Source organism: Mirounga leonina, unplaced genomic scaffold (assembly GCF_011800145.1).
Source record: "Mirounga leonina isolate KUSES-001 unplaced genomic scaffold, KU_Mleo_1.0 Mir_151, whole genome shotgun sequence".
In the NCBI taxonomy this organism is placed as follows: Eukaryota; Metazoa; Chordata; class Mammalia; order Carnivora; family Phocidae; genus Mirounga; species Mirounga leonina.
In genome coordinates this window covers 3,400,521-3,410,053 of record NW_023270377.1, presented here as the reverse complement: position 1 = coordinate 3,410,053, position 9,533 = coordinate 3,400,521, and the positions used below count along the sequence as shown (strand labels likewise).

The window sequence follows — 9,533 nt, the reverse complement described above, 5'->3', positions numbered from 1 at the left end:
ACCAGACAGCATGTCTTCAGCACCTCTCTGTTCACACGGGCTCCGTGATTTGGGGGCGAATTCTTTTCCCATATAAACAGAAAAGAGAGAAATGTGGTCCTTGGAACTGACAAGTAAAGGACACTACCAGGAAAACTGTTTGCCAAAAAAGGTGCCACATTCACGCTAGACCTACAGATCAGGTCCTTGCTTCTCTATCTGCCTTAAAATAAATTAAATTAAATGGATTAAAATACAAGCATAAATCACTAAGGAAGAATTCGTTGACTTATAATATCCGAGGGTAGCAAAGACTTCTCTAAGCAAAACCTGAAGCAAAAACCATCAAGGGAATAATCTGCTACATCAAGTAAAAACGCTTTGCATATCTAGAAACACCATAATCAAGTTTAAAGACAAATAACAAGTGGGAAGAAATTGTCCAAAGTACACAGCAAAGGTTTGATACTCTTAATGTTTTGAAACATTCACAAATCACTAAGATAAGGATAAATATAAAGAAAAGGATAAATATAAAGAAAAGGGGAAATATTTAAGGAATTACAAAGAAGAAATTCAAGGGGCCAATAAATGTATTAAGAAGTGTTTGAACTTAATTTACCAAAGACTGAATTTAGAATAATTAAGATTAGAATTTCCGAACTACTAGGTGAAACATGAAAAGAAGATTCATGAACCCCCTGGTGGGCAGAGATGTAGAGGAGAAGTATCTCTGTTGCTGGGAGAGAGTAACAAGGTTTCAGTCTGTAGAAAATCTGATCACATGCCCGGTGGCCTCTCTGAAGGCTTCCGGGAAATTATGGGAAGGGGCAGTCATCACACAGATGTAGTTCTTACTCACCTCCCTGTTATAATAATGAGAAGCTGGAATGCCCCCCAAAGTAAATATATAACTGCAGAGCCAAGCAATGAAAGTGCATGCAACCATGATATGAGTCATGTTGCAGTGTGCTTCCCACACATCCTTACATGGACACACGCTAGAAGACTTTATACCACATATGGATGCTGGCTGTGGTTGGGTGATAGGCTATAAGCAGTTTAATGAAATGCTATCTGAAGAAAAGCACACAATTTATAAATTACTGTAATAGAATGATCATATTTTAATTTTGTTCAGAAGTATAAACTCTTACAGTTTTGTTTAAACACAGAATGAAGAGTAGTCATAATATTAATATCCAGGGTATCATCTTAAGAGAAGAAAAATGAAGAATCATATAAATGGCTACACTTTTCCAAGAACACAGAATGCAGAATAAAAGGAGGGATATCACGATGACACCTGGAGTTGAGGATCAGCCGTGGACTCTGGGCCAGAGTTTATTTTCTCTTTATGCTCTCTTCTGTTCTTCCAGAGTTCCTCAGAGAATATTTACTATTTGTATAAGAAAAACATTGTTAAAAATAGTCTTTGCCTCCACTGCTTTATAAACAGAGTGACTAGCTTGGGCAGGGACAGACAACATTTGCATAATTACGGCAAACAAATTATGCTGTTCTCAGATTTGCAGATTTTATTTCCATCAATTAAATTGTTTTTCAGCTGATAGATCAGAAATCCTGTTTTTCTTTGGTGCTCAGTCGTTGCACTTCCTCTGCAATAAACAATTAACAACTTTCTCTGGAAAGACGTTCAGCTACGTAAGTGCAGTAAGAATTTTACATAATTATCCTCATTCATAAATGTAGAGAGTCTTTCTTATTTTTCTGCCGACTGACAGAAACACCAAGTCCCTTTATCCTGGAGCAAAGAAGGTGAAAACGGTTCTATTTCTGTCCCAAGTGACCTCACACCGTTTCTTTGGTAAAGGGTCTGTTGCCATGGGAATGGCTTTTCCACGGAACCCTCAGGCTGCCCAAGTGCAGCGTCATTCCTCCACTGGGTCAGTGCTCGGGTTGGAAGCCATTAGGGCTGGGTGGTGGCGTGTCTGGATCAACTACAGAGGATCGGCTGCCAAAGAAAATAACTCAGAAGCTGTCACACCGGGCAAGGCGTTTGCCTCTTCTAGAAGTTTCCAGACCTCAGCTCTTATATATCAAAGACAGTTCTTGAAATAGCTTCAACTCTGTCCCGGCCATCCAGCTTTGGCCCGACAGCCTGTTGCGTGTGCAGGGAGCACACGGGTCTTGCACACTACGCAGTTGGCTCCCAGAAGCTCCTGCAGCCGAGCCTGGGGGATGCTGTGGACGCCCCAGACTCTTGGGCGCGCCTCCCCACCCCTCTCCCCACGCTCCTCAGCCCCTCTGGGACCACGTCACCCCGGCACCCTCACAGGCAGGCCTGCCTCCCTTTCCGGGCACAGTCTCTATCCCCTCCCTGTCCGTTGCACTTGGCACACTGTGTCTCCCTCCCCCAGCACATTGTAGGGGAGAGTCCACAACTCACCAAGACCCCTTGTTTGCATGGGCTCCTCAAGAAGCAAAGAGCTCAGATTCTGGGTCCGCAGGGCAGGGTCCACGGAGCCCAGCTCAGGCCTCAGTCTCTCCCTGGCCATGGAATCCTGGGGAAGTCCCACCACTTCTCTGGATAAGGGGACACTGAGCACAGAATCTGCACCCATTGAAAGGAACAAAGATGCTGTCATTCACTGAGCACCTACTCACAGACATTTCACAGACTCCTTCTTCGTTCTTGCAAAAATCCTCTGAAATGTGCACCATCAGCATATTACTCACACGATGAGGCTCAGAGAAGTTGGGCAACATGTCCACGCTTCCGATGACGACAACCAGTGGTGTCCCATGTAGTCAGCTCCAAAACCGCACTCTTCCCTGCTTCTCCCTGCCCCTCAGGTCAAACAATAAAGCCAGCTGCCTGGACTGAACAGCTGCCCCAAGCAGCGGGATATAAATACATAAAAAAACACCAATTGGTTGGGCACAATTACTGTGTGATGAGGTGCTTTGAACTGTAGCGTTTATCCACATGGCTAATAAATATCACATCTAGGGGCGCCTGGGTGGCTCAGTTGGTTAAGCGACCGCCTTCGGCTCAGGTCATGATCCTGGAGTCCCGGGATCGAGTCCCGCATCGGGCTCCCTGCTCGGCGGGGAGTCTGCTTCTCCCTCTCCCGCTCCTCCCTCTTGTGCTCTCTCTCTCTCTCTCACTCTCTCTCTCAAATAAATAAAATCTTTAAATAAATAAATAAATAAATAAATAAATAAATAAATAAATAAATGAAGGGCGCCTGGGTGGCTCAGTTGGTTAAGCGACCGCCTCCGGCTCAGGTCATGATCCCGGAGTCCCGGGATCGAGTCCCGCATCGGGCTCCCTGCTCAGCGGGGAGTCTGCCTCTCCCTCTGCCTCTCCCCCTCTCATGCTCTCTCTCTATCACTATCTCTCTCAATAAATAAATAAAAAATCTTAAAAAATAAATAAATAAATAAATAAATAAATATCACATCTATGTAGAAAGAATCCTAGTTAATGCATCTGCAAATGCAGCCACTGAGGAAACATGGCGTGGGATTATGTTTGAAAGGATTCAGTAAATATTAGTATTTCTTTCTTAAGAGCAGAGGCGAAGGGGGCTCCTGAGTTCCCAGTGGCTTGTGCATCACCCTTTTGTTTGTAAAAGCCTGGTTGCAAAACTCTAAATTACAGTTTGAATTCTTTTTCCATACTGGGCAGTTGGCTTCCAAGTGGGGGAAGGACTTAGCCTCCTGATGTCGACTGGAAGACTCCCCGGAGGCCACAGTGTGCTGTCTGGGGAGAGCAGAGAGCACGCTCGGCCCTCTACTCGGGCTCTGACAGGCCTGGGCTTGTGACCCCCGCTTCGCCCATGTCTGGGAGGAGATGGAGAGGATATGGAAGGCTCCGTGGGAGCAACAGGCTCAGAAAGGAGTGTTCCTTTTTCCTTCAGATCTTACTGCCTGCCAGAGCCAGGGAGACTCCTTTTATCCCTCGCAATGTGCTGGGGGAGCGCTGAGCTCACCTCAGAGGCCTGGTGACAGACTTGCCGTGATTTGGTGAGCTCCAGCACAGATTGTGTGGATTTGGGCAAAATGGGACATCTGTTGGACAGGGACCTTTCTCTCACCCTGTCATCTTCCTTGGCCCCGTGTTCTAGCCCACCTGCCGCCCGCACCTCCCAACTCCATCCCCCTTTTTAAAAACACAGGTCATAAAGATAAACAGCAGACTAAATTAAAACAAAAACTATAGGGAAAAGAAAAACAATAAAATGAGGGGATCCAGGACTGAAGTCAGCACCCGAGACGCAGCCTATGAGGGTCCTTACACCTGCCGGAGGAGAGATTCAATGTGGTTCTGGGCTTTCCGGCAGCAGGAGGGGAGACTTGATCAGGCGCATGAGTCCGAAGGTCCCTGAGGAGGCAGGCGAGGGACAAGTCATTTTCACAGAAGTGTGATGACACCTGGCTTTCCTCCTGCAATTGACCCCCGGCTGTCTGTCAATCCTCTGCCTGTCTATCATCTATCCATCTGCCTATTATCTTCTATCATCTACCTAGATCTCTTGTTACCTATTCACCACGTTTCCCACTTTCACAGAGAATGTTCAGTTCTGCTCAGTATACAGAAACTCCTCTATTTACATCCTTTCACCTTGGGAACTCTAACATCCCCAGCAGAGCTGTGACCTGAGCAGAAACACCAGCTCCACCCGCACCCGCAATGGGAATGACAGTGACCTGTATCGTGAGGCTCGGGACCGGAATACAGCAGGACTTGGGGAACTGCTCCGGTTTCGAAGACGGGACTCTGCACATTTGCTTTCCTAAGTCACAGTGCAGAATGGGATGACTTAAAAATTGTTCAGGACTTACCTGGCTGTTTCTGGGAGCTGGAATGTTGACCTCCACAGGGTGATTGGGGCATGGTTATAAACCCTTATACTTAAATTAAGCTGGATGCATGGAATAAATGCCTATTTTTTTTCAGGAACTTATAGTGGAACATGAAAATTCTATAGGTTAAATAGATATCTGAAAATGTACACCTTTGACTCACCCTTCATTCCCTGCAACTATTCAGTACAATAAAAAATAGGAAAACTGTCACGTTGTTGCTCTGTATTTAGGGAAACAGTAGCTTGCTACCCGTATTATTTTAATAACTGATTGGTGCTATGCATCTCACCCTCATCAGCCCTGACACTGAATGGAATCTAGAATCTCTTCTCCATGCATTTATAGTATGAAGTAGAAGATAATTGTTGTTAGAGGTGAGGTTGGGATACTAATACAAATTTGACAAATTCATCATCTCTGTTGAAACGGATTCACTGCCCCCCCCCCCCACCCCGCCAGCTTATTTACTGAACTAAATTACAAAGCTTAGCCTTTGATTTTTGATTCCTTCATTTTGTTCTCAGCTCCTGCTTGACCACCAGGAGCGAGACGAGCTGATGGATAGGAGATGGATCTTTCGGCGCTGCATCGCACCTGCTGGCGGGGCCCCCGGTTGTAGCCACGTTGACTGTGGTCTCCACAGGAAGCTGCTGCTCCCTGCTGCCCAGCAGTGCGGCGCCTGGTGACCGCCCAAACGCTGGCCAGGACTGATTTTGTCCCCTGCCCTCAAGAGCACAAGTTAAAGGAACAGAAATTGCTGTTGCACCATCTTTGACTATAACCTGGTGACGTTGCATTCCGATTGCTTTGCAGTGTATTTAAATACCGAAGGGACCTTTCCTCGTTGCATATACTGCGTTTGTAATCTGTCTCTGCATACAGGGTCCTGCTCCCTCTGCTAGGGCATTTTTTACTTTGGAGCGGGAGACCCCTCTCATTTCACCTCTTACTGCCTCTCAGCTCTGAAGGCTGGCTCCAGCTCCTCCGTCACTCCTCCCAAGACCCCCTGAACCACAGCAACACTGTGCATGCTGCACCCACGTGTGGGGCTGAGAGGCACGATGGGGACAGTGAGACCGGGCCAGGGACACAGACTCGGGCCGGGTCAGGCAGAAGAAAAACCAGGAGGAGTCACGGCAGTGGAAGGAAGAAACGTTTCAATGAGGTCAAGGGTATTTAAAGCCTGGGACGCCTGCGTGGTTCAGTCGGTTAAGCGTCTGCCTTCGGCTCAGGTCATGATCTCAGGCTCCTGGGATTCAGCCCCGCATCGGGCTCCCTGCTCGCCGGGGAGTCTGCTTCTCCCTCTGCCCCTCCCCCTGGTCCTGCTCTGGCTCTCAGTTTCTCTCTCTCAAATAAATAAATAGAATCTATTAAAAAAAGGGGTATCAAAACCCACCAGCAGTTTAGGTAGGATGACAACAGTCATATCCGTGGAACTTGGCAACATGGTAGGCATTGATTATCTGCAGAAACGCCACTTCAGTGCATAGAGAAGGCTGGTTAGAGCGGTTCTGAATAGAAGGTGAAGCTTCACCATAACCTAGAGCTGAGAAGTGACGGGTAGCCGGAGAAGTTCACGGAATTAAGGGAAATTGTTGCTGTGCCTTTTGTTTTGTTGGTTTGTTGTAGGACAGGAAATATTAGAGTTAACATTGCCAAATGGAATGATGGAGAAGAATCTAGTGAGACCAGAGAGAGAGAGACCCGTCAGTTGGAGAGTTTTGAAGGAAGAGAGGAGAGGATTCAGAACCCAGGTGGAAGGTCTGCACCTTTTGGGAGCAGGGGGCTCCTGCTGGAGGAAAGGGAAGAGATGACAAGAGGTCACAGGTCTGTGGGTGGTGGGGTAGCTCACAGCACGGAGGCCAGGGCGTCATGGGCCAGCCCCTCTAGGATGGCCTCTTCCTTCAGACACCAGCTTTAGATGCACGGAGCTGGCTGTGCCCACACTCATCGTTTTGAGCCAAAAGCTTCATCACATGCTGAAGAAAAAACAAGTGGTTCTTGTCCCTGACATTTCTCTGGTCATCACTCACCAGTGGTTCCCAAGGAAGGTCTTTTCCGCATGCTGGTCGGCACTTACATTGCAGCTCATGACGAGGTAGGACCCCACCACCACAGGACTGGAGACAGTTGGAGCGTGAACGGCTTTTCGCCTCCACTCTGACCCTCTCATTTCAGAGGAGGAAACAGGAAGATCGAGTCCAGACTAATTGGATGGAATTTCAAAGGGATGATATAAATTCTGCACCTGGGTTAAAAAAAAAATTTTCTGTGCATGTTTGGAATTAGAGCAAACTTGACAACTATTGTATATGTGGGGGCTAATCTAGTTGGGAAGATCCAGTAAATGAAAATTCCAGAAGCCACCCCCACACCTTGTGTCATAGGACATCCTCCCAAAGAACTACCCAGAAGGGAAATATCTTCAGAAGCACCCAGTCCAAACCATGAGAATCATCCACATCTGTATCTTTCAGGAATTCCTGTGGTCACCCACACCAGTGGTTTGAGATGAAAAATTGGCCACAATAAGCCAGTTGACCTGTAGTCTCTGGATGAGGTCACTCATGCCCTAGTTGGGAGGAACTCCCTCTGGACAATCCACATCCTGTGCACTTGAATTTACTGAGATTTCCTTATTTTAGCAACATAATCTAGGTCACTCTTTCAATAACTAGTCCTCTTAATTTGATTTTGAAGTCAGTAGAACAGGGCTCTACCACACAGGACATATTCAAACCTACGCTCCTACTCAACTGTAAAGTCAGTCCAATACTTTGTATTGTCAACCTCACCAGATAATCAGGAGGCACAGAGGAAATACTGCTGAGAATATTTGCAAACACGCAAGTTCTCCAAAAGGTATAGTTAGCCCTTTCTGACTGTCTGTATCACACCTCAATTAACTAGAATAACTTGGGGCTAGGTTTCTGGTTAATTGAATTGGAGGGTTAATCAAATAATCTTTTTGTTTCAACCTATGTTAGTTAAAAAGTTCCTAAATGGTTTGTCCACTTCCAATCTTTAGACAGCCTCTAGGGGGCAACTCACAACCCCCTTTGACTGAGGGGAGGGACACAGGAGTGCAAGGTCAGGCATGAATGGTCTGGGCTGAACAAGAGGGATAATGGCCCCATTAATAAACCTGTTAGTTTCTGATCCATTTCCCCGCGGAGACAGGCCCCACGGAGACAGCTGGCATGTCCGTCTGTCCACAGCGGGACCCTGAGGGCAAACACAATGTCTTACCTTCAGCAGGTGTTCAATTAATACTTGTTACATGAAGAAGTTTCTGATATTAATCTTGTTTTTACTTCTTTTTCTTCCAAAATAGAGAACAATTCATAATATTGATATTCTAATTGGCTGAAATAATTGAGGGTCTTACCATCTTCAGAAAATCATAATTATTTTCAAATGGAAAATCAGAATATTCCAAGAATGACCGTTGATTGCTCTGTCTACATGAAATCGGCACATAAAGTAAATTAAGAACTTTTTTAAAGCAACAGTTCCTAACATCTGACTTCACAGAGGCAAAGCCCAGAGGCTGTTGCTAGCTTGGGACAGGACTCTGGGTGTTGTGGGAAAAAGTAGGCAGAGAGATGGACGTCAAAGTTCGGCCAGATGAGACCTGGGTCGGGTTAATGATGAAGAGCAGAAAAGTCCGGGACAAAGAGAGGTTTCTAGGCAAGCAAATGCTAGAGGCCTGAAGAAAATTGTCCACCTCTTCTATTATCGTACAGTCAAAATCAGAATGAAATTACTATACATTTGAAACAACTCAAAGCAAACAACACAAGTTTTGCCCTACGTTGCCATGTAATAGGGGTCCTGCCTTGGCTTCGGAGTTAAATTTCCTTTTACTAATGAAGGTTCAATGTAAAATGTAACGTTGTTTCACTTCCAAAATGATCTGACTTGTTGAGACCATGAGCAATGTTGGAAATCATGAGGCTTTTGGCTGAATCTTTGGCACATTCCCCAAGGGAGTGGAAGGAATAGAACTGGAGGTCCCTGTGACCACAGCTCAAGCAGAAACTCCATGTCTTGATGGAAGGCTTTCTCAAAGACAGGCTGGTTTGGGGGTGATCCCAAGAAATTCATCTGCAAGTCCTTTGACCTCAATTTGGAAATCACTCCTGTCTCATCTCAAAGACAAAGGAGCCCACACACAGGGTACTGGATTATAGGATTTAACAATCCAACCGCCATGTAAATGCCATGAAGCTTACTAGATCTGCAGTTTTCAGTTATGTGTCCATGGATAATAATGTATTAACTTGTGGAGCAGTGCATATTTTGTGAGAAAACACTTAATCCTCCCAGGCATTTTGTAAATTGAAGCTCAGAGACGCTAAGTGTCTTAAATCATATAGAAGGTGAACAGAGTAAAGATTCAAACACAGGTCCTCGGGGTTCCACTACAAGGCAAAAGACACCTAAATTTAATCCACTTAGCGATCATATTGAATTACCTCCCATACTGGAATACAAATTCCATAAGGACACAAATTTGTGTCTGTTTTTTTATACAGTGTATCCCTAGTACTGGGGACATAGCCTAGATATTTTGGGGAGGGTGAAAGGAAGGGAGGGAGGGAGGGAAAGGGAAAGGATGGGAAGGAAGAGAAAGAAGGAGGGAAGGAAGGAAGGAGGGAGGGAGGGAGAGAAGGAAGGAAGGAAGGAAGGAAGGAAGGAAGGAAGGAAGGAAGGAA

The 9,533-nt window shown here is 45.9% G+C and overlaps 1 long non-coding RNA gene across 1 annotated transcript; it reads right to left on the bottom strand.

Annotated features, from left to right (window-relative positions):
- Positions 1-483: 483 nt before the first annotated feature.
- On the bottom strand, positions 484-2,893 carry LOC118011907. The gene is made up of 3 exons (XR_004679559.1): positions 2,680-2,893; positions 2,390-2,554; positions 484-1,954 (listed from the first exon to the last, which is right to left on the bottom strand). It is a non-coding gene; the product is annotated as an uncharacterized LOC118011907 (long non-coding RNA).
- Between the last annotated feature and the right edge of the window lie 6,640 nt (positions 2,894-9,533).